This window comes from Cnephaeus nilssonii (genome assembly GCF_951640355.1).
Source record: "Cnephaeus nilssonii genome assembly, chromosome: 3".
NCBI lineage: Eukaryota > Metazoa > Chordata > Mammalia > Chiroptera > Vespertilionidae > Cnephaeus > Cnephaeus nilssonii.
In genome coordinates this window covers 34,352,182-34,379,024 of record NC_137074.1, presented here as the reverse complement: position 1 = coordinate 34,379,024, position 26,843 = coordinate 34,352,182, and the positions used below count along the sequence as shown (strand labels likewise).

General features: G+C 36.9%; 1 protein-coding gene across 2 annotated transcripts in view; it reads right to left on the bottom strand.

The window, feature by feature from the left end:
- The window catches only part of NAALADL2 (N-acetylated alpha-linked acidic dipeptidase like 2), a 1,181,205-nt gene that overhangs the window by 886,480 nt on the left and 267,882 nt on the right, over positions 1-26,843 (bottom strand). For both annotated transcript variants that reach the window (XM_079765801.1, XM_079765802.1), the window contains exon 3: positions 26,638-26,746. The gene's annotated coding sequence lies outside the window, so the exon portion shown is untranslated. The remainder of the gene's footprint in view (positions 1-26,637; positions 26,747-26,843) is intronic.

Here is a 26,843-nt window from a genome sequence, read left to right as displayed (position 1 = left end):
ACTAGAGAAAATCATCAAAACACTAAAGTAGAAAGTAAGAGAAGAAGAAACAAAGGAATTATAAAAGTCAAAATCATTTACTAAAATGGCAGTAGTAAGTCAATACCTAACAACGATTACTTTGTAAATAGACTACATTCTCCAATTAAAAGACACTATGGCTAAATGGGTAAGAAAATATCCAACTATATGCTATCTACAAGACACTCATTATAGATGTAAGGAACCATATATACTGAAAGTGAAGGAATGGGGAAATATATCCCAGGGAAATGGAAACCAAAAGAAAGCTAGAACAGCTGTATTTATTTCAGACAGAAGAGACATTAAGCCAAGGACTGTAATACAAAACAAAGACGGTAGAAAGTAAGAGAAGGGGTCAATCTAACAAATGTTATAATATTTTTAAATATTTATCTATCTAATATAGGAACACCTCTGTAAAACAAATATTAATAGATCTGGAGGGAGAAATAGACAACAAAATAGAAATAGTAAGACATTTTAGTACCCCATTTTCAACACTGGATAGATAATCCAAACAGAATATCAATAAAGAAACTTTGGACTTAAATGACATATTAGACCAGATGCACTTAACAGATATATTCAGAGCATCCCATACAAAAGTGGGAGAATTCATATTCTTCTCAAGTGTACATGGAACATTTTCTAGGATATATCATATGTAAGGCCACAAATCTAGCCTTGATAAATTTAAGAAGATCGAAATAATATCAAGCAGTTTCGCTAACCATAGTGACATGAAACTAGAAATCAATGATTAGAAAATTCAGAAAATGTACTGTTTAAATGGCATGCCACTGAACAACCAATGGCTCAAAGAGGAACCCAAAAGAGAAAGAAAACTATCTGAAGACAATGAAAGTGGAAATACAACATAAAAAACTTATGGAATGCAGCAGAAGCAGTTCCAAGAGGGAAGGTCATAGTAATAAACAGCTACATTAAGAACAAAGAAATAACTCAAATAAGCAATCTAACTTCACAGTAATAAAAATCCTCCCAACAAAGAAGTCCAAAACCAAATGTTTTCACTGGTAAATTCTACCAAACATTTAAAGAATTTTTAACACGAATCTACATAAAACCCATGACCCCTAGAAGAAAACATAGGAGGTCAGCTTCTTGACATGGGTCTTGGCAATATTTTTTTTTATTTGAAACAAAAAAAGCAAAGGCAATATAAATAAATAAATAAACAAATGGGGTTATATCAAACTAAGAAGCTTTTTCACAGCAAAAGAAATAATCAGCAAAATAAAAAAGCAACTTACAGAATGGGATAAAATAATTGCAAGTCATATATCTGACAAGGGGTTAATATACAATACATAAAAAGAAGTCATACAACTCCATACCAAAAAAAACAATGCATTTAAAAACTGTTCAGAGAAACTGACTAGACATTTTACTAAGGAGATATTCAAATGGCCGACAGGAACATGAAAAGGTGTTCAATATCACTAATCATCAGGGAAATGTGAATCAGTATCACAATGAGTTATTAGGTTCCACCTGTTAATATTGCTATCATAAAAAAGACAACAAATAACAAGTGTTGGTGAGGATGTGGAGAAAAGGGAACCTTTGTGTACTGTCCATGGGAGTAAATTGGTGCAGCCACTGTGGAAAGCAATATGACCCAGCAATTCCACTTCTGGATATACTGTATATCCAAAGGAATATACTGAAGAGTATTTGCACTTCCATGTTTCTTGCAGCCTTACATAAAAAGTCAAGATATGGAAACAACCTTAAATTCAACAGGTGAACGGATAAAGAAGATGTGAGAGATATATATTTTCACAATGAAACACTAGGCAGCTATGAGAAAGAAGGAAATCCTGCCATTTTAGACAACACGGATGAAACTTGAGGGCATAATTCCAAACACAGCAAGACATATATCGCATGGTATTCATTATAAGTGGAATCTAAAAAATGACAGAGTTCAACTCAGAAACAGAGAGTAGAAAAGTGGTTGCCAGGGGCTGGGTATTAAGAGAATAGTGAGGTTGATAAAAGGGTACAAACTTTCAGCTATGAGATGAATAAGTTCTGAGGATCTAATTAAAACATGGTTGATAACACTGTATTATATAATTGAATTTTGCTAAGAGAACAGAACATTAATGTTCTCACCAGAATGAATGAATGAATGAATGAATGAATGAAGTAACGGATATATTAATTAACTAATGTGGGAATTTCACAATGTAAATCAAATCATCAATGTACACTTTCAACATCTTACTATTTTATGTGTAACCACCTATCAATAGAGGTAACAACAAATAAACACAAATAAATAAATTAAATGGGGGAGGGAGAGACAGCATAAAAATGACCCATATTTCCTCAAAGCAATCATTCCTTCCAAGATCTGGGGCATGAATACTGCTATGTGCAGCCAGAACAAATGACTATATTTTTGTGTATGACCCTCAATGCCTAAAATTATGCTCAAACTCTAATATTTGCCGAAGAATAAGAATTTCTTATCCTAAGTAGAACTAACCACTAAGCAAGATTGCAGGCTGTCCTCACTTTGAACTGACATATTTTTTTCCTTACCCCAAATTAGTGGTAATCTAACTAATTGCATTAATAAGAGACTAATTGGTAGGTAGCTGTGTGAGCAATTACCCGATTTGCACATGTAAGTGATGTTTATTTCAAGTGTACTTCATACCACACTTTAGAAATTTGGCTGAAAAGGTCAGGAAGACAAACTGATTCTCAGCCATATCATGCCTTGTTTACAACCATAAATAAATAGAGCATAAATAAATTAGTGACTGTGATATGCTATTTGAAGTAATGTAAAGATCTCAAAATATCTTTCAATTGTGCTCTCCAGGTGTTTATTTAAAAAAAAGAACAAAAGCCAAATGTCTTATTTTGCCAAATATTAAAAGCTTAAACTGTACTATGTCAGGTCATCTAGACAAGACAAATGGCAATAATCTGTCCATGAAATTACAGAAGACAGAATAGTCATTTTAAGATTTGAATGAAAAAAAAATGACTATCTCAGTAATATTACTACAAACACATAATAATGACCTCTGTCAGCACCTAAATACTAGGCAAATTTTTTCTTTTTTAAAAAAGAGAGAAATATGACTTAACTCCTAATGTCTTTTAGCAGGGCAGTTTATATTCAAGTGGTGAATTTAACAATTGTTTCAACTTGTTACTCTTATCCTCTGTCTTCCCAATTTATGACCCTCTCCTTCATCCCATCTCCCACAAAATAGGGTGGGGGGGAGGCACAAGGATACATTTTCACAATATACAGAAACACAAAACTTTTTCTTTAGAAAATGTGTACCAGTAGATTATCTTTCTCAATATCATTACAGATCATTTATTTCCAAACTACTACATGTTAAATCTCAAACTTTTAAATAAAAAATGCTTTTTATGTAACAAAATAACATCAAAGTCATTTTAAATTACTCAACAAGTATCTTTGAAGAGGTCCCAAATTAATTAAAAGATGTGTTCATAGAAAGACTATTTCCCCAGATACATTATTTTCTTTCATTTGAAAAACAGAAAAATTCAATAGGGGTTTAAAAGCACATATATATGTGTCTATACATTTGGAATGTGTATCATTGAATACACAGACGCGGTGATGTGAAACTTTCCAAAACAGGAAACATAATGTTTACCTGCAAAGAGTAACATAGAACAGAGAATTCAAATACAATTGAATTTTTAAATGATTTATATTCTCTCTGTTAGATAAATCATAATAAATATAACCATTCACACACAATCTATTTTTCCATTGAATTGCTGTTTCTAGAACATTATGAATAACCCATTTTACATATCATGTAGTAAGTTTTCATTTGCTATTTTTCTACTATAAGACATTAAAAATATATTTTACTGAACATTTAGGAAGATTTATTTTAAAATAGAAGCCTACTGGCTTTTGGTTGCAATTAAAACTTGAAGGTGTGTTAGTTTTTCCAACTATCATCAAAGTAAAAATATCAAAGAGCTTTAATAAAATAATCATACACAGGGACCCCATTAAATTTTTCCAATCAGAATAATCGATTCCAATTATCATTATTAGGTAGATATGGAAAATCTCTTGAAAATGAATTCTGGTATAGCACCATTCTCTTGGAACAATTATTTCCTTTAGACCAGGGGTCCTCAAACTTTTTAAACAGGGGGCCAGTTCACTGTCCCTCAGACCGTTGGAGGGCCGGACTATAGTTTAAAAAAAACTATGAACAAATTCCTATGCACACTGCACATATCTTATTTTGAAGTAAAAAAACAAAATGGCAAAAACACCCGCATGTGGCCCGTGGGCCGTAGTTTGAGGACACCTGCTTTAGACAGAAGGGATATAAGACATTCTGACATGTGAGACTAGGTGTCAGACTGCAGTGTGCACTATTGTGGAAAGAATTCTGGATCTGAGATTACAAAGGGCAGATTATATTTAAAGGGCCCATGAAGGACCCTTGGGTACTGTATCAGCTTTAAGGGAGTCGTTAAGAAATAAAAGATTACACGCAACGTTTGCCCCGAAAGAAATAATTTCTTTTCTCTTTGACCTCTGTTTATTAGACTTAAACAATCATTAAAAAATACACAAATTAAAATACATTTAAAAAATAAAACTGAATAGAATTCAAATCAACTAGCTATGACAAGAGAGAATTTCTTCTCAAACAGGAATGAAAGCCAATTTTGTGTTGTAGCCAAAAATCCACTCTAAATGGCTGCATTATGAAGTTAACCTGCATACCCAGGAAGCTGCAACCAGAACACCAAGCACCTGGCAGAGACCATCCAGGGCCTGTCCACATTTTAAACACGTAGCTGTCTCCTGACAATGCCCCGAAGACTCTCTTGGTGATGCTATATACAATTGAGTAATTAAATTCTCCACTAATAATGAATAAATAAATTTAAAAAATCAAGGATCACACTAAAACTGGGGATCACTTATCTGTGTCGCCCACAATCCCTATCCTGAATGAGTGAATGATTTCTCTGTGAGAGTGAAGCTAGCCAATGTATTTCCCAGTAGGTTAGAAAGTGCAACCGCCTCTTTATATTTCACTGCAGAATCCCTAGTGCAGCTCCTGAGTGGGAAGGCCTCTTTGGGAACGCACTGGCCATACGGTGCCAGGCAATAGGCTTCACCAACATGGGGGTGTCCTGAGACATCAGGATGAGAAGGACCAATTGCAGCCCTTCCACCTTTCCCTGCAGCTTCACTCTTCAGAGAATCAAATTCTTTGAGTGTAAAATGGGCAGGAAATTATTGCCTACTCTCTCTACTGTATAGGGGATTGGAGATCTAAATAAGATGCACTTGAAATGTTCTGGAGACCATAAAGCATTAGTCAAATAAAAGTTATTATGAGTGTATAGAAGCAGAAATGTTACCAAATTTAGTCTGGCCCTATTTCTAAACTTCTAGCAGATCTGTTCATTGATGATAAAAATGTACTTTAATTGAAAAGTAATCCTCAATGAACCTTTAAGCTAACAAAGTGTGCAATACATACAATTCCTGCTTCTACCTTTTATATACTCTTCTTTTTCAAAAGTTAACAAAAACCATTAAACAGGAAACACCAGCATCTTTATAATTATATCTTTACCAATTAATAAGGCAACACACCATGTTCAAATTAATCTGGGTGGAAAAACGAGAATTTCATCTCCTAAAAAGCATGGCAAGACTTGCACAGGCAAATACATTTGCATCTGGATCTTCCATGTAAATTGTTAAAAGGAAAAAATGATCTTTTTATTCCTTATCTAAAAACAGATACATTTTAAACATCTGAATCATTCCCGATAAACTGACTGAATACAAATTAAAACCAGAGCCTTGAATTGTAGCCACTATAAAATAATACAAATAGATTAATGCCAGCTGCCAAATACACAAATAATTTTGGTAGTATAAATGAAAAACAGATTTTCTAGTTAATTCTGAATATCTTGAGAAACAAATCTCCTGTTTTCTACTGACAAAAGAAAAAAATGTGGATGAAACTACTTCCAACATAACTAGATAGAGTGTTTGCTGGGCATAATTATTTCATGCACATGTTTTTCTAAAATCTGTTATGAATTATAGAAATAAGCATTTTATAGATAAAGAAAACAGTTTATACAGGGCCTACTAAGAAACAAATAATTAATACCATTGCAGAATGTTCACATTTTTTTCTTTGAACTATGTGATCCAGCAGTATGAAAAAGTATCTGCTTTTTCATGATCTAAATGAGAATAAATTGTTAGGCTCGTCCTAGACGGACTGTATGATCATCTATATTTCAAGGCCATTAAGCCATTCCACACTCTGGAAACAACTCTGCCTTAGTCCGTTCAGGTTGTTATAATAAAATACCACAGATTGGGTGGCAACAGAAGTTTCTCACAGTTCTAGAGGCTGGGAGCTACAAAATCAAGGCACTGGCAGATTCAGTGTCTGGTTTCTTTCTGGTTCCCAGACAGCACTTTTCTCTGTTCTTTCACGTGGCAGAAATGGTGACCTAGCTCTCCGGGATCTTGTGTTTAAGGGCACTAATCCAAGTCCTGTGAGTTCCACCCTCTTGATGTAGTCAACACCCATGGGCCCCACCTCCTAAAACCATCACCTTGGGGGTTAGAATTGCTACACATTAATTTTAGGAGGACACAAACATTAAAACCATATAGCCATCTCCATAGTTTAGGCAGGGACTAGGTGAGCATGAAGCTGTTTCTGGATAGGTTCCTTCTACTACAAGCAACTGATTACAAGGCAAAAGGCTACCCCAAAGGCAAGCCTTAGGCAAAATTCAAAAAGGGGGGATTTTTGTCTTTTGAGCCTGAGGCTCCCCTATTGGGATACTCATTTTATGTCCTAGGATGCTACCCTCAGGTGCTCCTACTACATGCACTTCACCTATATTGCCAATATTTACCTTGGATATTGCTGATGACTTCTTATTTCAAGGGTGTGGATGAAAGATGGGGGAGGAGAGAGGAATATCATTGAGCACCTACTATATGCCTAGCTCTGTTTCAGATTTATATGTTACTAGAGGCCCAGTGCACGAAATTCGTGCACCGGGAGGAGGGGAGTCCCTCAGCCCAACCTACGCCCTTTCACAGTGCAGGAGCCCTCAGGGGATATCCGACTTATGGCTTAGGCCTGCTCCTGTGAGCCCGGCTTCTGGCTGAGTAGCACTCCCCCTGTGGGAGAGCACTGACTACCAGGGGGCAGCTCCTGCATTGAGCATCTGCACCCTGGTGGTCAGTGCGCATCATAGCGGCTGGTCGACCAGTTGACTGTCTGCCCCCTGGTGGTCAGTGCATGTCATAGAGAGCAGTTGAGTGGCCTTAGCATATCATTAGCATATTATGCTTTGATTGGTTGAATGGCCAATTGGATGACTGGACAATTAGCATATTAGGCTTTTATTATATAGGATTCTATTAATTACTCTGAAGGCAATTAGTAAAGGTGAAAAAGTGTTAGCACAAAGATTCAAACATATGACCTCCATCCTCTTTCATTAAACCGTGCTGCCTCCATCTATATATATATAAAAGCCTAATCAACCATCATAATGGAACGGATGACCAAACAGGCTGCATGGGGCAACCAGGCCAGCAGGGGGTCAGTGAGGGGCTACCAAACGACCGAGCAGCAGGCTGTGTGTGGTGGCCAGGCCCACAGGGGGGGCAGTGAGGGGTGACGAGGCCAGTGTGGGGAGGAATTGGGGGTGACCAGGCTGGCATAGGGGGCAGTCTGGGGTGACCAGGCCAGCAGGGGTCAGTTAGGGGCCACCAGGCCAGCAGGGGGGTGCAGTTGGGACAACCAGGCTGGCAGGGGGGGCAGTAAGGGGCGACCAGGCCAGTAGGTGGGCAGTTAGGGGTGACCAGGCCGGCAGGGGGGCAATTAGGGGTGACCAGGCCAGCGGGGGGGGGGGGCAGTAAGGGGTGACCAGGCCAGAAGAGTTGGCAGTTAGGGGTGATCAGGCAGTCAAGCAGGTGAGCAGTTAGGAGCCAGTGGTCCTGGATTGTGAAAGGGATGTCCCAGATTGGAGAGGGTGCAGGCTGGGCTGAGGGGAGCCCTCCTCCCCCGTGCACGAATTTCATGCACCAGGCCTCTAGTGAAAAGATAAAATACATTATATATATAACCTAGGGAGATTTGTATTCAACAAAAAGGAAAGAAAATATTCTGAAATGTGGAACTGAGGCAATGTGGTTTTCCCTTATTTTTTAAATATATTTTTATTGATTTCAGAGAGTTAGGGGGAGAGAGAGATAGAGAGATAGAGAGATAGAGAGATAGATAGAGAGAGAGAGAGAGAGAGAGAGAGAGAGAGAGAGAGAGAGAGAAAACATCAGTGATGAGAGAGAATCATTGATTGGCTGCCTCCTGCATGTCCCCCACTGGGAATCGAGCCTGCAACCTGGACATGTGCCCTGACCGGGAATCAAACTGTGACTTCCTGGTTCATAGGTCGATGCTCAAAGACTGAACCACGCCAGGTTGGGCAGGTTTTCTTTTTTGAGAACTGAAAGGAGCCAGGACAGGAGGCCCCTGCTGGTCCTACTGTGAGTTGTTGAGATCTTAAGGCAAGTGGCTGGCACCCTCAGTTCCAACCTGTAGACCTCTGCTTTCTGCAGCTGCAAAGAGTAATGGTAGTAACTCTTCAGGCTACGATGTGCCTTTGCCCTCCTTTGATAATTTTTAAAAAGTTTCAATTTCTGAAAAGAAAAAGTTAGAATCAATTACTTTACTGGCTCATCCTGCATTTTGCCAAGAATTCATCATTCATCCTTTTATTAATTCTTCCACTGAGGATCATCATGTGTTCCTACTGCTACAACCGAGGCTTTCACTAGAAGCAGACTAACAGGTCTATGCCCAGGTGAGTTCCCTGCTTTCACTGCAGGCCAACCTTGAGAGAAAATGATAGCATCACTCTTTGTTTCCTCAAAATATCCTCTAGCAGCAAAACCACTGGTGAACAACAGAGAGTAAATATTTTGTAGAAAAGTCAGAGAAGAATGTAAACATCTCACATGCCATAGACCCCCACTTCCAAAATGCTCGTAAGGCATGTCTACGTGCCAAAGCCTCTCTGCCTAAGCATCTAGCCAGAGTGCTCTTCACCATGACCCGCCCATCCATTCAGTCCAGGCCTTGCTCATCAGCTGTCCCAGCAATGGCGTCCCTGCGTGTGGTCTCCCTGCCACCACCTACCCCAAGCCTTGCAGGTATTTTTATGCAGAACAAAGGTGCTTTGCCATAACTTCCTGGACTTGAGTGCTTAAATCTAAGCACTTTGCAAGCAAAATGGTCTCCAAGTATTCGGACTTCCCCTCCTTAGCAAAAGCAGTTGATCTTAATTTTAATAATAGTAAAAATAACATTCTGTTATCTTAAAGGAGTCCAGAGTTTAATGAAGAAAGACGGGTATGTACAGAGACAATTATTTTGTGGAAAAAAAAATGTTAAAACAGAAATTCATTGGAAGTACCATAGGGACACAGATGAGAGCTTTTGTTCTTCTTCTTTTAGCTAGGAGTATCAGGAAACACATAACATGAACTGTCAGGGTACTTGAAAAATAGGAGCTAGGAATTTCTAAGTAAGCAAGGGTGGAAAGGGGCTCTAAGGAGAAAGAAGAGCAAGGACAAAGGCAAAGAGAGATGAGAGGTCAGGGCATGTCCGAGAACAAATAACTCCCTGTGTCTGTGAGCTCAGCCAGCAGAGCAAATCGAACACGGTGGCTTCCTTTCAAAATTCACCTGCCCTCTTGCACCTTCTCCTCCCTCAGTGCAAAGCTGTGCTCTGTCTCCCCATGACAGAGACCGTGCTGGCTGCATGTATGCGAGCACCGCTGATAGGGCTCATTTAATGGTTTTCTCTTAATTCTGCTCAGAGGTTTCTCAATTTAACTAAGTAACTTTAATGCTCTCTGGCACCAGGCTTAGGACAAACTTTCTTTAAAAGCCATTATAGAAATAGTGATTTTGCTAAAGAGTGTACATCGTCGTCAAAATCATTACTCCAGGAGATGGAGCCGAGGTGACATCAGAAGAGCTGCACGTTGTCTGGCCCAGAACACACAGCAGAAGCCCAGACACTAAGTAGAGCTGTGAAATGGAAAAAAAGCATATTTGAGAGCAACGACTGAACAGTACTGTGTGCTGCTTGGCTAATCACCTAATTTGGACTTAGACAATTTCACATCGTATTCAAAATGAAGGGGAAAACAACCTTAGGCAAATATCAAAATGATTCTTAAAAGAAACATCCATACTTTAGAATGAGGAAGCTGTAATGTTTGTTTAAAAGTCTCACTGGGGTGCTTGTCAATCATTCTGTGTAACACAGACGAGACTGAAATTCTTAGTGGAGCCTCTACATGCCTGGCTACTTCAATCTCCCACTGATGCAATACGTGTCTTTTCCCTCCTAGACCATTCATGATTGCCAGATATGGAATTAAGAAATAGATCAATAAACACAACAGGCTACAGGCTTAAAATCTCTGCCTACACAATGGAGCTATGAAAAAGTTACTGCCTGGAAATTGCGACAATAGAGAGTAGGCCATGCAGATTCATATTTGGGAACATATCAGTAAGTGGAATTATAGGCATTAAAAATAACGATGGAAAAGCAGATACTTTGATTAGACATTCTAACTATTATATGTCAGGTAAAATGTCTTATATCTGATGAAATTCCTTAAGAATTATTGAATTTGTGGATGAACTATTCAATTTATGGTTTTATAAAATAAGTTTGATAAGGAAATCATTTCTGGTAGTCATTAGAAATAAGAAATGTGTCCTGTTTCTCTCAAGAGCCTACCATGTGTCTTGTTCTGTTAAACTTTCTGGTAGAATTGGATGAATCAAAGGTAGACTATATGTGTATTAAGGACACAAGCGAAGTAGAAACACTAAAATTTTTTTATTAAAGATAATATTTGGTATTTCACTGGAAGAATGGTCATCAGTAGAAAAAATAACTTTTTGAATTTTAACTTGAACAGATTTTTTATCTTATAGAGGCACTCCTTAGCTACATTCTAAAAAAAAATTTAATTCTGCCCAGCCAGGGTGGCTCAGTGCATTGACCCATAAACTGGGAGGCCACAATTCAATTCCCAGTCAGGGCACATGCCCAGGTTGCGGACGCAGCCAATCAATAATTCTCTCTCATCATTGATGTTCCTATTTCTCTCTCCCTATCTCTTCCTCTCCGAAATAAATAAAAATATGTTAAAAAGAAAGAAAATAATTCAATGGTTAAGGGCATGACTTAATTTAAACCTTAGACTTGCCACAATCTAGTGATATAATTTCTTTTATTCTCTTTTTTTTAATTTTTTTCTTTATTGATTAAGGTATTAAATATGTGTCCTTATGGCCCCATCTCTTTATTGTACAATGAAAATAATAAAACCTTTCACGAAGAGTGGTAGTGAGAACTAATATATAAAAAGCTTCCTTAACTCCCATTATTAATGAAAATGTTAGATCCATTGAGTGGGCCAGGCCTGAAAGAAAGATTAAAAATCACACTTGTAAGTGAATCCCAAAGCAAGCACTTCAATAAAATGATATTCATATTCTAACCTACCTCATTTTAAAGCACATCTTAATTTCTAATCTTAAAACAATAGGGAGTGAGTGAATGTGGGTTGGAGGGGATCAATGGGGGCAAAAGGAGACATCTGTAATACTTTCAACAATAAAGATACATTTAAAAAATAGCGCTGTGCCCTAGCGAGTTTGGCTCTGTGATTAGAGCATCAGCCTGTGGACTGAAGGGGCACGGGTTCAGTTCTGGTCAAGGGCATGCACCTCTGTTACAGGCTCAATCTCTGGCCCAGTTGGGGTGAGTGCAGGAGACAACCAATCTATGTGTTTCTCACATCAACGTTTCTCTACCTCTCTTTCTCCCTTCCTCACATTCTCTCTAAAAACCAATGGAAAAAATATCCTCTGGTAAGGATTAACAAAAAAGAAGCTCTGTAATTTTGCGTATGTGGAAATATACTGTCCTCATTTCATACTTTGTCAATCTTCATTCACACAGGAATCATGAATTTCTAAGAATTTACATAAGCATAGTAATACTTTCAGAATTAGAAATTTAAAATACTTTCATTATACATTATAAAATCACATTTTATTATACCTCTGTATATTCTGCTTCACATGCATTTAAAAAACATAGATGTATCTTTAAAGAAAAAATTTTAAAAACCTTCATTTTCCAAATATTTCCAATTCCTCATTATAATATCTACTATGGTAAAAAAATGTTTACTACTTTGAAAAACCCATAATATAAAATACTTTTAAAAGGAAAAAGACACAATAGTTAGCTGAGGCTTCCACAAAAGAAATGGAGTGACATTGCCTAAGTCAGCTCAGGCTGCCATACAAAATCCCACAGACTAAGAGGCTTAAACAAGAACTTCTCCCTCACAGTGCTGGAAATCAGGTCTGTGTTTGGTTAGAGCTCTCTCCTTGGTTTGCAGATGACCATATCCTTGCTGTGTCCTCATATAGCATTCCCTTAGTGCATGTGGGTATAGACAGAAAAAAAGAGAGAAAAAGGAAGCAAGTTTCTAGTGTCTCTTCTTATGAGGACACTAATTCCATCATGAGGGTCCCACCCTCATGGCCTCATCTAAACCTAATTATCTTCCCAAAGCCCCATCTCCAAATACCCTTAAATTGAGAGTAAAAGCTTCAATGTACGCATTTTAGGGGAACATAATTCAGTCCATAGTGGTCACTTTGCTGGAACAGAAAACATATAACCAATGGCTAGGAGATACAAACAGCTCTAAGCATACACACACACACACACACACACACACACACACACACACATACACCTTTCAATCCTGCCATACCTTCCTTCTTAGGGTTCTTAATTGCCAGGAGTTGCATAGCTATTCATTCCCTCAGAGAACTACTACTTATAAAAAAAGTATTCTCTTAGCCCTAGCCAGTTTTGCTCACTGGATAGAGCGTTGGCCTTTGGACTCAAGGGTCCCAGGTTCGATTCCGGTCAAGGGCATGTACCTTGGTTGCGGGCACATTCTCAGTGGGGGGTGTGCAGGAGGCAGCTGATTGATGTATCTCTCCCATCAATGTTTCTAACTCTCTATCCCTCTCCTTTCCTCTCTGTAAAAAATCAATAAAATATATTTTTTTAAAAAGTATTCTCTTAGGATACAGTATTTGCCTTTCCCCCCCATAAATCAAAAGAATTAAAACTATAAGTCTAAAATTTGAAAATAAATGTAAAGGTTATAAAGAGAGGGGAATTACAAACTTATGTAGTCATTTAACTCTCCCCACTAATTTTATAATAAAATCCCAAGGAGAAAAGGAAATCAGCAAGAAAGTTAATTTGTAGACAAATTAGAGATTAATATATACACAGAACATAGATAAGTTAATTCCACACATAAGTTAATTACATAAATAAGTTAATTACACATCACCACAAACCGTATATGCCTGGAAAAGTCAATATCAAGATACACATTATTAAATCTGTAATATTTAATTGATCTGGCTCAATTTAGTACCCCACTCAAATGCTTTGCTTCAGCAAAATATGCATGCTGTTTTCTGCCTCTCTGTATAAATACTTTCTGTGTGTATAAACTATTTAACTCCCACTCTTCCTGAAAAATGTAGTTCTTAAAAGTTAAACACATTATTCAGGAGGTAATTATTATTCTTAAGTAGTTTATCTATTAAAAATCAACAAAAATAAATTAAGAATCTACTTCCAGAGTTAGAAAAGGAGTGGCAACTGATACTGAAGCAAAAAAGAACAAATTAATAAAGAAAAAGAAAGATAAAAAAACTGAAAACACAGTAGAATTAACAAATTCAAAAAGAAAAAAATCTCTGGTAAACTTAATTAATATTGATTAAAAAGGAATAAAATAGAAATCACAAAGATAATTATAAATGAGAAAAGAAAAATAACTGCAGTTATAATAAATTTAAAATAACCATAATAGACTATATAGCTAAATAGTATGCAAATAAATTTGAAAATCTAGTTAGAATTGGAAATTTTCTAAGAAAATATAATTTACAAAACTGACGTCAGAGGAGATAGAAAACCTAAAAGCAGATTTACATTGAAGAAATAGAGAAATTTATCACTAGATACTTTCAAAAGTATCAGTCCCATATGGTTTCACAGGGAAATTTTTTGTTAATCTTTAAAAAATGGACAATTTCAATGTTCTAAAATGTCTCTAGAGTTATAGATTAAAGAAGAAAACTTCCTGGTCCACAAAGATTGTACACACACACTCAAGTAAATATTATTTATAACTATCAAAGCAAAAATACTAAATAATCCAGGTGTACACAAAAGTAATCGTACATCAGAACCAAGTGAGGTTTATTTTAAGAATTTAAGAATTTTCAATATTAGAATATCTATTATTTTAGGGGAACATAATAGAATATCTATTATTTTAGGAGGGACCACAGGAGGGCTCCAGGGTGTGTCAGGCCCATCTCACTCAGTTTTTATAATAATATGTTTTTATAATAATATTAATATGTCTTTAAAAATATTTTATTCTCTTTGTAGATGCTAAAAAGCCATTGTCAAAATTCATTAACATTTTGGATTAAAATATTCAGTAAAATAAAACTAGATGGCAATTTCCTATATCCTATATCGATTTTAGACCTAAAGCCACCATTGTGCTTAATGGGGCAACACTAGAAGCATTATCAACTAACTGAGAAGCAAGACAAAAGTATTATTTAACACTATACTAGAGATACCAGCCAAAATAATTAAACAAGGAAATTAAATTATAATTTAATTTAAAGACACTACTAACTGCAGTCAACATAAAAATATAACGGTATGCATAAAATATCCAAGAAAGTCAAGTGGCTTTTGACTAGAATCAGACAAACTGAGGGAAAATGGTTTTGTGAGAGATGTGTTTACAAAGAGACTGTAATTATATGAGACACCTAAAAGACCTTTAAGCTTCCAAATTTCCAATGCTTTCATTATAACTAAGGAGGATAAAAGAAACAAAAGATCCTTCCAGAGATACAGCCTACATCCATGGATCACAAAGACTGGGGAACTTTATCCTAAGAGCAAAACCAATATCTAATTCAAGATTATTATTTTACCCTCAGGTAGTAGGCTACAATATATACCCTGATGCATTTCAGAACTGCTAAGGACCTCTGACTGCCATATGTAACTCATTCTTCTTTTTTTCAAATTGTAGTGATTGTTGCAGAAAGAGACAATAAAAAATGGTATCTGTGTTTGCATTTACATTCATAAAGATGCATATGAAACTAATAAGTGAGTACTGCTTTAGCCTAGGTGAAAACTGTAAAGACTGGGGATAAGTTAGAAAGGAGATAGATTTTTCTATGTGCATTTTTGTACTTATAATTTTTGTAAGCATGGGAAGACATTCTATATTCAGCATATAAAATGAAAAAAATGTCAGGACTTACTGAATTACTAGAAAAGGGATTAAGAAAAGGATATTAAATATGATGATTCCTTTCTTTCTGGTTTGATAAATTTAGTGCAATAAACCAAGTTAGAAAATATAAGCATGTATGGGAAATAAGACTATGTTTTAGGTATGTGAGTACCAATTATATCAAAAGCTATATTTGGTCTTAAGGTAATAAATAATTCAGGTCTGCCTGGCACTATTCAAGTTTAAGCATTAAAATTCCTACATCCCAGAAACCCTTCCTCAGGATGCAAAACATCTCAATTTTCATCAATGGGTACAGAAGGTTATGGGAAAAATATAAAACCCATATGGCCCAAAAAACTGAAACTAAAACACTCAATTTATTTTCGTACTAGAGGCCTGGTGCACGAATTTGTGCACCAGTTGGGTACCTCAGCCTGGCCTGTGGGATCGGGCTGAAACCGGCTCTCCGACATCCCCTGAGGGGTCCTGAATTGCGCAAGGGTGCAGGCCTGGCAGAGGGACCCCACCAGTGCACAATCAGGGCCCAGGAGGGACACAGAAGGTTGGCCAGTCCAGGAGGGACCACAGGAGGGCTCCAGGGCATGTCAGGCCCATCTCACTCAGTCCCAATTGGCCAGACCCCAGCAGCAAGCAAACCTACTGGTCGGAGTGTCTGCCCCCTGGTGGTCGGTGCACATCATAGCGACTGGTTGACGGGTCAACTGTCTGCCCTCTGGTGGTCAGTGCACATCATAGCAAGCAGTTGAACGACCTTAGCATATCATTAGCATATTACGCTTTGATTGGTTGAATGACCGGATGACCAGACACTAAGCATGTTAGGCATTTATTGTATCCGATTGATGTGGCATAGATTATCTACTTTTGGAAGTTACTATCACTGTGTTTTCTTCAATCACTGACATTAGCAAGCATGATTTGCAGTTCCTAATAATGGAACATCCATTGTTGCATTAATCTGAGTGATGTGACTTATGTGTGCAACCAAAGTTCATTGTAATCAGGAGCATTAATAATTGTCTTTGATTTTGCCTGTGGCTTAACTATGTGTTTTATATTGAAGTATTACTCATTTAATTTTAACACTGAATTCAGATAATGAAATGAGAATGATTATAATACCAATGTCAGCATAAACCAGACAGCTGTATTATTTTAATGACAGATAGCAAGACACATACAATTGGATTAGGGAGGTAACTAACCAAAACAGAACACTCGATAGGCAGAAAGGAATTTTGGATTGGGCATAGTAGAAAAGGGAATATGAAAGTACATAAGAAGTTAAAACTTTACAAGTCCTAGATGAAACAGGCAAGTATTTCTAAAGCAGTCAAATGCTTTTTCATCTCCTCAAAAGACAGCAATGCTTAGTCAAAATAGTCACTGTATTAGTTTGTGGGCACACCACAAGAATTATCATGTTTCCTTCCTCTACTTGATTATTCTATAAAAATGAATACAGTTATATTTCCTGACTCAAATATTGCAACCATATAGGCAAACAAAAAATAAAAAATTTGATAATAGATATGTCATTCTATTACAGTGAAGACCTGATTTAGTCAGACCTTAATCAACAATCATGTTTTTACCTTAACTCAAGTGATGCATGGAATCGAGCCAACAATGTAAACAATGTTTCCTCTAGTTCTTAGGCGTTTTGATGTAAAAAAAAATGGAGTTTCAAATCATCTTATAGATTTTATTTTATTTTTTAAAACCTTTATTACTGAGAGTATTACAGATGGCCTCCTTTGCCCCCCATTGTCCCCTCAACCCAGTCCCTGCCCCACCCCAGGAGATTTCAATGAGGATATTATGAAACTGCAGAAAACATAAACAAAGAACACAGATTTCTTGTCCAAATAAACACTAGACTTTGACAACTGTAGTAATTTCCTATTGCTGCTGTAACAGATTACCACAAAAAGTGGCTTAAAATAACACAAATCTATTATCTTATGGTTCCGGAAGTCAAAATTCTGAAAAGGGTCTGAATGGTTAAAAATTAAGTTGCAAAAGCTAAAAATCAAAGTACTGGCAAGACTGACTTCCTTTTCGGAGGCTCTAGGGAAAATGTTTTGATTTTCCCCTTCTGGGGGGCCACCTCCATTTCTTCCCTGGAGGCCTACTCTCATCTTCAAAGCAACAAATGGCTGGTTGAGTCTCATACAACACATCACACTAACACTGAATCCTCTGCCTCTCTCTTCCACACTTAAGGGCTTTTGTCATCACAAGGACATTTTTCCAATCTTATAGTCAGTTGATTAGCAACTTTGATTTTATCTGCTGCCTTAACCCCCCTTTGTCATGTAACATAGCATATTCACACATTTTAGGGATGAGGTCTTGAACATTTAATGAGGCGATTAGTCTGCCTACCATACTCATTTACCTGCATATTTAGCAGACAATGCGAATGACCAAGCCCCTTCAGCCTATGAACTTGTGACCAAAGAAAATGCAAAGGTATTATCAACTACCGTAAATGCCCAGCACACCTTGTATATAATACTGCTAAAGAGAGCATTCTTTTCCCAACGGTGATATTGAGAATTTCATAATAAAAGCTATTGATCATTTTTATTTTTTTCTCAAAAAGCGCAGAAGGACTTAATGAGAGTTGGGACTTGAGAGACATGGAAAAATATATCCTTGTTAGACAAGTGCTTTTTTTTTTTTTTTTTTTCCAATATGGGGCAAGAATAATGTTCTTCTCTAATTTGGAAATACATTGAAGAGAAGGAAAAAAAATAAAATAGACATTTATGTGCTATTTCTCCAAGTCTGTTTGATGAACTCTGAGTGGCCTTAAGGAATCTAGAAAAAAATGAAGTTACTGCACCAGAGATGTTTGATGTTTAGGTTGAGAAAAACTCACACTACTTCAAAACTCTAAGAAATATCAGCAGAAAAGGGGAGCCAAGTTAAAAGGACTTTCTCTTTACTTTACTAAGACCACAATGTATTTGGAATCCAATTTGTTTTTATAAGTTCAAATCCCTGTATTTTAAAACCATTATCCCTAGGAAGTAGAGGTTTAACTATAACGTCATGCAATGTACCCTGAAGTTTCCAAAAAATGATAGACATATTAGACAGGAATGGCCTATATGTTAAACATATAAATGTTAAAGAGCTGAGTGACAAACAGCTCTGAGAGCTCATCTGTGCTTCATAAGCCAGATGTATAGGTTTGCTTGCTTTGATTTTTCAGTAAAGGTGCATGCTTTAATAAATTGGCTTTTCACAATGCAGTCAAGGTCTCTCGTATAAATCCTACATAAAAAAAGGCAATATGCAAATTGCATCACTCCGCTACGCCCACGATTGGGCCGGCTGGAGGCACGGGGGGCGGGACTCAGGGTGGCCGATTGGTGGGCGGTAGGAGCGGGGGGCGGGGACTAGCGAGTCCCCAACCTCCGCTCCTCCCGCCAGCCTAAACGGCCGGCACTGCGGAAGGACCCATGGGGCCGGCAGAAGACACTGGTGGCGGAACTCGGGGTGGCCGATTGTGTGACTGCCGGCACCAGTTTTCCGCCAGCAGCAGTTTTCCTCTGGCCACCCGCCGATCGGAGCGCCTCCTGATCGGAGATCGGAGTTCCTCTCGGGGTGGCCAATCGATCGCACTGGCGGGAGGCGCTCCGATCGGCAGATGGCCAGAGGAAAACTGCTGCTGGCGGAAAACTGGAGCCGGCAGCCAGGTGAAGGAAAAGTCTATTGCAGGAAACTTCGTGCAACGGGCTTCTAGTTAATTTATATGAAAAGATAAGGATCAAGGTTGGGGACAGCCCTCTCCACTGACTCAGGGGGCTGTCCTGTCCAGTCACACCTCTCTGGTGTTGGTGAGAAGGGCCTATCACATTAGCTGGTCTACCAAAACAAGGCTATAGCTACAAATGGACAGACAGATTTAGAATCTAATTCTCAGATATTTAAACACCTGTGGCTCCTAGGAAGTAAAGTCATAAGTAATCAGGTAATTTTGTTGAGAGGTTAATTAGCTTGATGTTATCATATTGGACTACCAGGAATGAGTGTAATTGGAGCTTGATAAGAGCAGTACTTGAAATTTTACATGTGACTATATTCATTTTTACTATTAAAAGGAAAGGAACATGACCTAAAGGCTGCATGCAGTTCAAAGAAGTGTTGTTAAAAAGGATAAAGAATAAAAATAGCTTACTGTATCATGGGACAGGAAGAAATATGCCATCATCATTTGTATTAAATATAGTTTAGTTTGTCTGCTCATATTTAAATTCTTCATTTATAATCTCAAATTTATTTATCTTAAAAATTCATAATAATGTGCATAGTTTACAAAATTTAAATGTGCAATAAAAGTTCAAAATATTGGTGAAATAAGGTATGTATCAGAGGAGATAATAGAACAAAAAAGCATTATAAAAATATTATAGTTTTACACATATTAGTTATTTAATTAGTCTTGTTAATTACTACTAATTGCTACCTTTAACTATTCTACTGCTATTTTATTAAAGGATAACAATTATGTAATAGAAAAATAAATAAGAAATATAGGACTTCAAATAAATTTGACCTATTTTCATACTTTAATGTAAAGTAATAACACACATGCATATAATAATTATATATTACTAGAGGCACAGTGCACAAAATTCATGCACTCGTGGGGGTCCCTCAGCCCGGCCTGTGCCCTGTCGCAGTCCAGGAGCCCTCAGGGGATGTCTGACTGCAGACTTAGCCCGGCTCCGCCTGCAGTCGGACATCCTTAGCGCTGCCACAGAGGCAAGAGAGGCTCCCACCACCACCGCTGCACTTTCCAGTCACGAACCTGGCTCAGGGCTTCTGGCTGAGCGGCGCTCCCCCTGTGGGAGTGCACTGACTACCACAAGGCAGCACCAGCATTGAGCGTCTGCCCCCTGGTGGTCAGTGCGTGTCATAGTGACTGGTCATTCCACCATTTGGTTGATTTGCATATTAGCCTTCTATTATATAGGATTAGAGGCCCGGTGCATGAAATTTATGGAAGCCCTGTGATAGATCGCCCCAAAAAGGTAGGCCCTGCCCACCCAGTCGGGGCTCTACGATAGATCGCCCCCGCAGAGGGAGGCCCCGCCCACCCACCAAAGTGCTGCTGGGTAGCCTGGGCCTCCCTCTTTGGGGTGATTGTGGAGCCTCCTGATTGATTGATCGCCCCACCAGCCAGTGGCCTGGCCTCACTCTACAGGGCCATCATGCAATTGATCGCCCCTGCAGAGGGAGGCCCCACCCATCCACCACAGCCTACCAGTTGGTGGCCTGGGCCTCCCTCTTTGGGGCAATCGTGGAACCCCCCAATTGATCGATCGCCCCACCGGCCGGTAGCCTGGGCCTCCCTCTGCAGGGTGATCATGGGGCAATGGCTGGGCCCCCAACCAATTGCACTGACCACCTTGGCTGACCTGGTGCCAATGGGTGTCATAGTGTGGTCATCCCGAAGGTCATCTGGATGGTCATTCTGCTGTTCAGCCATTTGGTTGATTTGTATATTACGCTTTTATTATTATAGATGTTATGTTTTATTGATTTCTATGGACTGGTGTGATCTATGTTTTAGGTTAGCTCTCAAAAAGCTGGTCACCCTAGTATTTGGATGTGAAGTGAAAGAGATTGAACTGAGCTGAAGATAAGTATTTGGGAGTTTAAAAAATTCATATCCATCTTTGTGCTACTTTTGAAATTCTCACACTAAAGCATCACACTGTATTGTAATCATTTGTATCCCCACTACACAGTGAGCATCCTGAGGAAAGAAACTCTAACATAATTACTTTTGTTTCTCCAGTACTTAACATAGTATCTGGCATATAATATGCTCACCATAAATATATGTATGAAATTGTCTTTATAAAATTTTAAAGAGCATTTAAAAGTATTAACATGCTGCATATGGTGGAAATATTGTATATATGAAAGAGAAAGAAAAATAAGAGAATGAGTTTTGCAGAGGTACAACCTTTGATTTAAAAGGTGAATATTCAGCTAGAAAAAGATCAATTTTAGAAATAGTTCTCTTGAAAAGACAACTATAAAAAGATGTTTCAAGGACAAGACAGTGCTTCATAAATACACAAGCATGAAATTCATAGCATGTTAGGTTAACAAAAGACCATATGTCAAATTTTCAAGGAAATGTTACAGATTTATATCAGTTATATAAGGAAATAAAGCCACTTGTGTAAAGATAATTTTCAGCATGAAGTCCTGAATGAATTGTTGCCAAACTGATTAATATGGTTGAAAGTTGATATATTTGAAATTTATATCAAAATCTATGGTTAAAAAAATCTTAAAAAACTTATAAAATTAGGTAGGAGATGTCTAATAATTGCCATTTATAAAAACTAAAAATTGATGACTCAAAGTTCTTTCCCTTTAAAATATTATTTAGCTCTTGATTACTGACTTAATTCCCTACATAATTTTCTTTTGTTTCTTAAAAAGAAAACTATTTCAAATATTCTTAAAAATAGATAAAAAGTAATTTAAATAATTTCAGTTTCAATGATAGATCCTAATGATACAAAAATCACCATTTCTACCAGAAATAGTACAATACAATTTAAATATTTGTTATATTTAAATTCTTTTATGGATTTTCTATTAGTTAATTGCATGATATAGTACAAACCAAAAAATAAGGCAATGATTTAATTAAAATTTATTTTAAGAAAAATACAGAAATACCCTGAAGATATTGTGGGTTCAATTCCAGACCACTGCAACAGAGCCAATATCACAAAAAAGCAAGTTGCAAATGTTTCCCAGTGCATATAAAATTATGTTGTTTTACGTATGTACTAGTATGTATTACATATGTATTCAAAAGTTATGTCTACTATAGTCTTTTAAATGCAATATCATTGTCGACATAATGTACAAACTTTATTGTTAAAAGGTACTAATCATGCTCTGAGCCTTCAGGGAGGTGTAATATGTTTGCTGGTAGAGGGTCTTGCCCTACTATCATCAAAGATCACTATAACAGATATACTAGTATGTATATAAAAGCCTAGGCAACCGAATGACCAAACGACCAAATGAGCGATCAACCAGTCGCTATGATGCATACTGACCACCAGGGGGCAAATGCTCAATGCAGGAGCTGGCCCCTGGTGGTCAGGGTGATCCCACAGCCAACTTCCTGAGGCCCCTCCCCCCGGCCGGCTGGCCCAGATCAGCCCCAATCACTGGCCAGGCCTAGGGACCCCATCCATGCATAAATCCATGAACCAGGCCTCTAGTATAATAATGGAAAAGTTGGAAATATTGAATCACCAAAATGTGACACAGAGATCTGAAGTGAGCAAATGCTATTGGAAAATGACTCCAATAGACTTGATTGACTCAGAGTTGCTACAAAACTTGAATTTGTAGAAAGCACAATATCTTAAAGGCACATTAAAACAAGGTATGCTTGTAGATTGAGTTAACAAAGCTAATGTCTTGAGTAGATTAACTAGACAAATCATTGTTTAGATGAAATTACATTGGGGGAGGGGGTATGTAAGGACAGATAAAACGTACCTCAACGATTTTACCATCAGTATTCTTCCTTATTTTTCTCTTGTATGGGATTTACAATATCAGCAAGACTCTACTGTAATCCAGTGGATCAGAAATGCACTGCCCCTGAGTGCTATAAGGATGTTTATGATAGTACGTTTTATTTTTCCATTGAATTGCTGCTGTTAGCTCATTCAACTGCCTTTTAAAAAAAAATTAGTCACGTACTCTAAGCAAAGCCTTAGGAAAAATAAAATTGTGAAGAGTAAATTCTGGGACAAATCACATTTGTTAAACAGTTTAGTGAGAACTTCATCCAGAAAAATAAAAATTGTAATAGTTGCATTTACTTTGGCTTAAAGAGACCCAGGATGGGGTAACAAATCTTAGGCACCACAAAATGCCTTTAACAGGCCCCAGCATCGAGCCATTCACTGATACGTGATTTCTAATTACTTTTGCAGTTTGTCTCTGTTTCACACAGTCACATCTAATTGACCAGAAAATTTTGGTTAGAATGTACTAAGCTGTGGCTAAATTTTTACTGTTATTATTCTGGTTTCTTTGTGAACATCTCAACTTTACTGCATCATTAAACCTTAAATTAGATTTTGATAATAAGGATATTTTATAGAATTGTTCAAACAACTGCAATATTCAAGTGGAAGCTACAGTATTCTTAACTCCACTGTCATATCTTCTTAAAAATATTCATACACATTCTTTCTGGGTTATTAAAAACAATGGCACTTTGATTTCAATTAAACACTTCATTTGAAAGCCATAACTAATAAATGTCAAATGCTAAAGGTGATTTTTATGTTAAGTGGATATCAGAGCATCTTTTGTAGAATAAAAGGAATTTAAGTCTGAGGGTTTTCAGTTTCAGAACTGCTTATGAGGTGTATTTACAAGCAAGGTGGCAATTAACTGCCTCAATTTAGAAACTTGCATTACTTATTTTCATGTTGGGAATGTGAGCTAAGCAATGGATTAGACATTCCTGTCATTAATTCTCTAAGCCTAGAAAAATAACAAATAATTGAGTTTATTGAATAAATGTCTACTTTGTCCATATATTGTGTGTTACCAAAGCATTGAAGGTAAACATATATGACTAGAGAATTAAAAAATGCTTAGTGACACTGGTAAAACAAGGCAAAGAAACATAAAAAGTATCATTACAAAGCCTCCATTTCTGGCTTAACTGAAATTATATCTGCTAACATTATCACTTTTTTTTGTTTGTTTGAAAAAAAGAGCTGAGACACGTTGTTAATGTCAGATATTGTGGGTAAATTAAAAAAACAAAAACAAAATACAACAGATCTAACCAGGTCTAGTCAGTTTGAGCATTAACATCCAAGTATTTTTTCTAACTTGGCTATCAAAGAAGTAGACAGCAAGTACTTAATCATTACACAAGGCTGGACTATGAAGTCTAATGCAAAAGCCTCTTAAAACATTTTTTTCTGATTATATATCTTAAGGCAGTAACCGTTTGCACTAACACATGGAAAAATTACCTGAAAGATATAAATAAAGCATGCATCATACAATACACCCATTCTCAAAATTTATCATGCTTGAAGTAACTTGAATTTGTCTACAATTGCATATAATCATGATTTGAAAACCTATAGAAGTAATAAAGAAAGAAGCTAATGGAAGGGCCCAACTAAAGGCATGCAAATTCTGGGTCCTTCTAATTTTCCGTTTACCACTGGATAACACACACACATGGCTTTCTACAGTCATGAGTTCAATTTTCTAGTAGACATAAATTCTGATTTAAATTGAGCCAAAGAGAATAGATAAGACCCCTAGAGTATATTGACTTGGCCCACTTCCCATCTTCCACTAGGCTTGTTGCCTAATTGCCATTAGCCTCTGATAAAATGCATTTATTTTCTCAGCTAAAATATCTCTTTGAAAGTCAGTAAAAGGTGATAAAAAAGAGATATGTATATGTCATCACTATAAATTAAAAATAAAGAAAGAGCAAAAGTGGATAGAGCTAAAAATTGTTAGAGAATATACTTAAACTACCACTTTCACTTTTGTCTATATAAAATAATATTTGTATTAAACTGTTAGTTAAAATATTAATTAAAAAAAAAACTAAGAAACTGCTAACCAGTAATTTACAGGGTAGGTTTTATTCTTGGAATACAGTTCTAGATGCAAAGTTTTCATTCTAGGTGAATTAATAAAAAAAAAAATTAAATTAAATTTTTAAAAACTCACAAAAATATTAAACTGATGAATTGATTGTTTTATGTTAAAAAAATAACTTTTCCCTTAATTCTATTGTATAATTCCAAGGGAAATCCAAAGCAAACAGTTTACTTTTATTTTACTTATTTTTAATTACATAAGCGTGATAAACACAGGAGCTCAACAGATGCTAAGCAATATTGTATTTTACATAGTTACAACATTTTATAACCATTTACTGAATTGGAAATGACCTTAGAACTTATTCAATCCAATGGCCAAGTTCAATCCCCCACTGCACACGATTTACTTTTTTTGTCCAGGTTTAAAATGCTTGAATCTGAATGGTTTTGGAAGGAGCACAGTCTCTTTCCCACAGGCCCACCATTCATGCCCAGCCACTTCACAGATTTGAATTATAAGCCTGATCTTCAAAGCACATGCATTTGTCACCCTTCCCTGATTAATCTAACTCCTTCAATTCAAAATCAAGGAAAAACTCAGAAGGTTAAATGGTACATCAAAGTTCCCAAAGTGTGTTGCTGGGTCTGCTCAGATCTCCTAGATCTTGGTTCCATGATGCATTGGGGCCTTTGCATCATCCATGCCATGTAAAGTGTTATACATAGTAAGCCTGAACCAGCATTTGAATATTGATAGCAGCTAGTGCTCCACAGAATAAAATACTCTAATCACATATTGGCATTAACCCCCCTCCCTCCAAGCTGGGTGCTTCAAGGAGTTACCAACTCCTTTCAGAACACGTCTTCAAAATCCAATGCCTAAAGGGAAGTTCACAGTCTATGTGTGGGCATAGAGAAACAGATACTACAAAAGGTTAACAAATCCGTATTAACTTGGAGTAAATAAGCAATGCAAAGTCATGGTATATCACAGCACAAACAGCAACGGTGTTGTCATTTTTAAGTAAAACCACTGGCACAACTTAAACTAAAAAGTGAGAATAATTTGATCATGTTTCATACAATTTACAATTGTATAAAAATAAATTGATACCACAAAGGCAAGGAAATTGTAACAACTGCAACAGCCACACAAAAATTTAAATATTTAGATAATATTCTACAAAGAAAATGGACTCAAATCCATGAAGTAAAAGCTGAATATAATTTGCCCTATATAAGCCTTTTCAACAGAATAATGCTTTCATTTTCCTTTTTATTTTTTTCAAAATGAGCAGCTATTGGCACAATATAGAGTTATGCTAACTTACCTTATTAAAAGTTCATTCAAGAGTAAAAGTCTAACATTCTAATTAAAGTAATTAGGTCTCACCTCAATTGAAAGATCCGAGGGCAACTAGAGGGGCTTTGCAGGTTACAGGACTCTGACAAGCTGAACCCAAGGCTCTTCATCCAGGTGCCTAACAGTCAACGCCCATTTCCTGTTCATAAAAACAAAACAAACAAACAAACAAAAATACAGAGATGATCAATTTACATTGGAAGCTATATTAGATACTTTAAAGTTGGCTCCTGACT